The following is a 5,633-nucleotide window of genomic DNA, read 5'->3' as shown; positions in this document are numbered from 1 at the left end:
TGACAACGCCAACAAACGTAAGCACACGTTCATTTGAATTCTTGTATATGAATGAGAGACCTTTGGTCCACTGAATTATTTATAGTTCAAACTGAAAAGAATATTATGTATAAATAAAATTGAAAATTATTATTGTTAGAGATGCCCCGTGCGATATCCTGATCTGACGTTAAGAGTTTAGCTTTATATATTATTTATTTTGCATATATAAATAAAATTACATCTTTGAGCTTTAAGAAAAATAATATACAACTTGTTTGTGTATTTTTGCAGGATGAGCAGATAATTATGTTAATTTAAGAAAAAAAGAAAATCTGAACAAAAATCAACGGTTGAGTTTCCCGCTGACTTTTTCAATGGAATTGCTTTCTTCACCAATGGTAGATTACTATAGTAATCTAGATATGTCTATAGTCTATAGGACTATAGTCTATAGACTATAGACATAGACTAGACTATAGTATAGTCCTATAGGACTGACAATACTGACATATCTAGGTAGCTTGACGATTCAAAAGTGCTTGTAATAGACTAATTTAATAAATAATATTTCGATTTTATTTTGAAAGATTACCCTCATCTGTGTGATTTTGTCCCTATTGCCATGGCGTTTTTTAGTTTTTAAATTATCGATTAACAATAGAATTTTATAATATTCAAATATTTTTTAAAAATATTATTTACACAATAAAAATATAATAATAATTTGATATTTTACAACCAGACGCCTGTACCCCTGCCTGAATAATATCTTGATAGCCTTAATAATTAATTTCTACAGAAACATTTTGCAATGAACAAATTTTATTATAAAAGAAAAACAAAAATTGAAACGTCTATATCTAAAAAGTTTGTTTCGCTGAACACACTTTAAAAACTCTTGGTCCATATTGAATATTTCTTATTCTGTTGAAAAATCCATTTACTGAGGAAGGCTTTAAAGTGGGGAACGGAGTTTCTCAACACCAAGTTCCCTTTATTCTGCTATTCTGCTGTGAGCGGGATACAGCGTGAATCAGATTGGCTATAAATACCTACTGTACCCTGGGAAATTAGAATTTGGCATGTGTTATATACTACTCTTAGTTATATGCGTATATCGACGCAGATGAAACCGCAAATCTAAACTAGTGACTTCTAATAGCTTGGTTAAGCATAGCGCTATATCCCTTTTACTAAAAAAACTGGTTAAGTGCGAGTCGTGCTTATCCACCAAAACACTCGCTAACAAAAATGATGCATACTAATTATTCTTATCTTTTAATTGCATTGCATTAGAAGCTTGACTTTTTCTGCCCTCCAAAGGATTTTAACTCTGAATTTTTGGTATTACGCGATTTCGAGATAAGTCTCGAGATAAGTAATAAACGGGCACACGAACAACAAAATTATCCTATAAGGGTTCCGTTATTTTCCTTTTGAGGTACGAAACCATAAAGATAAAGAACTTGAACGTATCATCTAAGAAGTGCGTATTCGAATCTTTCCTTTCAGATTTTTTATATGTAATTTCAATATATCGATAACGTTGTTCAACCCTAGAGTGCCTTAATTCTACACAAGGCATGTTTTACCTTTTACAATAAAAGTATTAAATGCAATGACGCACTGATTCTTTAGTGTTGTTTAATTTTTTTAATGTTGTCGTCATGTTGTAATTGAAAAGTCATTTTCATAAAGTTAGTCTTCAAATTTTGTAATTTAGTTCCTTTCTGTACTTCGTACAAAAGGTACATATTAACTTTGATATATTATCCTACTGTTGAGTGGAGACCGCGGATCGGCAAGCGTAGGATAGGGCGCCCTCCAGCTCGCTGCACCGATGACCTGACCTTCGACTGGATGCGGAAGGCGGAGGGTCGGGAGCTCTGGAGCACCTTGGGCGAGGCCTATGTCCAGCAGTGGACCTGAATAGGCTGATTTGATTGATTGATTGGATCCTACTATATTATAAATGTGATAGTTTATGAGGATGGATGTTTGTTCCACTTTAACGCTAAAATTACTAAACGGATTAAGATGAAACTTTGCTGTGATATTTATCTTATATATAGGCTACAATTTATCTTAAGAACATATTTTGTGTACTTTAGCTATAATATAGTAATAAGTTTAGGCAGAGGAAGAGATAGTGTTTAAATTTTTCCTATAAAATATTTTTTTTCTAATAATTGAGAATGTAAATGAATGAAGGAAACTAAGCAATTTTTGTCCAATAATTAGGTTCTTATATAAAAATACATATTTAATTTGACACACGAAAGAAAATGAACAATAAAATAAATAACACAATACGTACAAAATGCATTTATTTTATTATTATTTTTTAATTCGTAAAAATTATAGTCAAAGAACCCATAAAACTTAGAATTGACAAACCCTAACAACTGTCAACAGATCATAAAAAATACACAAAAATACAATAAACGATAAACTTCAAACACGATAACATAAAAGTTAAAATTAATTAAAAGTTTTTTTATAAACAGTGCATTTGTAAAACACATTCAGAATTGCAAAATATTGGTAAAAAAGTAATTTAAAAGAAATAAACTTGAACTCAAATATCTGGCAATAAGGTAGTACGTATCATATTTTACATATCGCTAATTTGCTGTAAACAATGGTTTGCATTTTTTTTAAATACGAGGCTAGTCGTGGAGCGGGGGCTCAAACGTGAGGTTATTTATGGGTTCAATTCCCACTCGAGGAAACGAAATGATTAATATTATAATTTCCTATAGAATTTCCTCGGTCTGGTAAATAGGCGAACCGCGGCGTTGAGTTACACCACTCAACACTCAGTCAGTGCCTTCAGAATTCGATGGAAAGTGATAAATGGGAACTTCAACTTCAACTTCTGCTGAACTTTCAAGACAATGCGAGTTGAGTTGTGGAACTCAACGCCGCACATCTAGTACCAGAGCATGAAAATGAAAATAAATTATTAAGTTTATTTCTTAACATTCTTCTAAATGACATTGGAGTAAGTAAATAAATAACTCTTACCTTTTATGGATGTCATTCTCTAAGTACCTACCAATTAAAGTTTTTATCATATTCTTTCCTAATAATAATTGGAAGATAAATTTCAGAGGACAAAGTTTCTTTAATGACAATAAAAGACGTCACAAGTGTTTTTTTTTATTTATTTATACTATTTATCATACTAATATTATAGAAGCGAATATGTTTATTTATTACGCTTTCACTCGCAAAACTACTCAACCGATTATCATGAAACTTTGTACACATATTCTTAAAGGTATTAGAATACAGAATACTTTTTATTTAAAAAAAATCTATTACTGAGGGCATTTGTCGATATAATATATTCCACAATACTTTTTAAACTATTTATCTGTTTGTCTGTGCGTTTGTGCACACTAACCTAATTGCCACATTAAGTATTTCTACAAAATGAGTTTTTTATTGAATTCGCTGAAGGTGTCATCTATTATTATAGATATTATCTTTAAAATGATATTGTTAATAGATCACAACAGTTAGATGAGAATTAAAAAAAATTTCAGTACAAGCAGGCGAAGACAATAAAATTATAAAAGACTAGCGGCCCGCCCGCGGCATGGCGCTGTGAAATATGGTCTTATAAAAATAAAACAAAAAAGATATATAGATATATATATAGATTCTTTAACAGCGCGGTTTCAAATCCTAAGTAGAATTTCTTTATAGATTTTCTATTAAATATGTTATATTTATAAGACAGGAAATAAAAAATAGGAAAATACTACTATAGAGCTATAACTACTTACTGCTACAGAATTGCTTTTATTTATCATAATTTTTCATTGTTCAATCACAGAGTTGCGTGATAATACAATGCTTAGTAATTGTTAGTAATTCATTATTAGGTATTGTTATTTAATCAGTTTTTTCTTCTTTAATCTACGTTTTATCTTGTGAGTGTCGAAACTCAACGCTTCAGGTTGTGTTGCCAGAACAGGGAAATGAAAATAAGATCTAAGTATTTGTTAGTTAAATTTCTTTCTTCGGGCGTCCGATTATTTTAGGGTGGGCGCGGACCACCCGGCCTCCCTTCTTCCTACGCCCTTATAAATCGATTGTCCCTTGGTACAAAGTATCGAAAGTGAAAGTAAAAATAAAAAATTGCATTTTTCTTTTATTGCTGTTTTGACCTACTAACAAGGATAGGTTTCGATTACATGCACATTTAAAAAATGCATAAATACTTACCTTTTTTACCCATTCCCATTCGAGGAGATATTAAATATATTTTTTATTTTATTTCGCTCTGGTGTTGAAGTAAGAATCGGTTGGTATGATATTGAGTTATTCGGCTATTTGACTGTATGTAATATTAAGATTTAAGTGATTTCCTCACGAATATCATTGTCGGTAAGGAACCGAATTAAAATGGAAACGGAGTATCTTATCTTCAATGTCGCCTAACTTGCTGTGTGCAAGATATAGCGTGAAGCTCATAGAAAGAAAAAATGAATGTATACCTATATGCTTTTTTTCATTTTCTTATTTTTATTTTTATTATATAAGAAAAAAAGACACACATATCGCTGCATTTATTGAAATTATATTTTTATATTAACATATTTATATTTATTATTTTTCAAGACGTGCTGTCCATACAAGTGTGTTAAATCATCTTTTCTCATAATTTCTTCAATGAATGGTATTTCTTCCTTTTCAGTTACATCTTGATTTGAACCTCGAACCTCCTTTTCCTCCTTTCCCATATAGGAACTAGCCAACTGGCTTTGGAGAAATTTCAACAGCATCGCTATATGATCGCCCATTTCAACTTGTCCTTGCACTTTTATAACATATGAATTTGATAAGCTTGGCAATACTGTAAAATAACAGTTATTCTTATGATAGTTTGTTTCTAGATATATCCTGCAAATAACAAGGTAGGCAAAGGGAACCTAGAGTTAAGTGTTTTATATATTTCAACTAAGTAAATGCTACAGTCACGTGGTCTGTACCTTTTAAGGGTTCCGAACCTCAAAAGGAATGAAAACGGAACCCATATAGAATCACTTTGTTTTCAAATATTAAGGTCCCTTGGAATACAAAAAAAATCAGGCTTCTAAGTCAAGGCAATTTCTATGACCAATACAACTAGGAAAATGGACGAAATAACTAATTATATATGCAAATATTTAAAAAACATATATTTGTTTAAAAAAATATATATATTTTAAAAAAGGTAATATCTCATTTAAGTACCTATTATAATTACCTATTGGTTAGAATCATCTGATGCTGAATTTGAATAATTGCAATTAGAGCCTATTATTTACGTTGTAGAATTAACATTTACCTACACGTAATAATAGTGTTCACGTACCCCACACACAGCAGGGTAAGCAGAGGAAACCTATCGTTAGGACACTCCGTTCCCCACTTTCCGCCGAATTCTTCGAGGCATTCCGTTTTGAGTTGGTTAGCGCAACTCAACGCCTCGCATTTGCTTAGGTGCCACAGAAAAGAAATGAAAATATTATTGAATAATAATTCATTCCCTCGAGTGGGTCACCAACTCGAGTCGAGACAGTCAAGCCGCAGGGGCACAAGGTGGTGGAGAGTCACCAATTTGTGCCCCTGCGGCTTGACTGTCTCGACGGTAATTC

The sequence above is a fragment of the Heliconius melpomene genome, chromosome 9 (genome assembly GCF_056956725.1).
Source record: "Heliconius melpomene rosina isolate 202511_hmr_F chromosome 9, ASM5695672v1, whole genome shotgun sequence".
In the NCBI taxonomy this organism is placed as follows: domain Eukaryota; kingdom Metazoa; phylum Arthropoda; class Insecta; order Lepidoptera; family Nymphalidae; genus Heliconius; species Heliconius melpomene.
The sequence above is the reverse complement of the archived record's forward strand: the minus strand, read 5'-3'. Positions refer to the sequence as shown.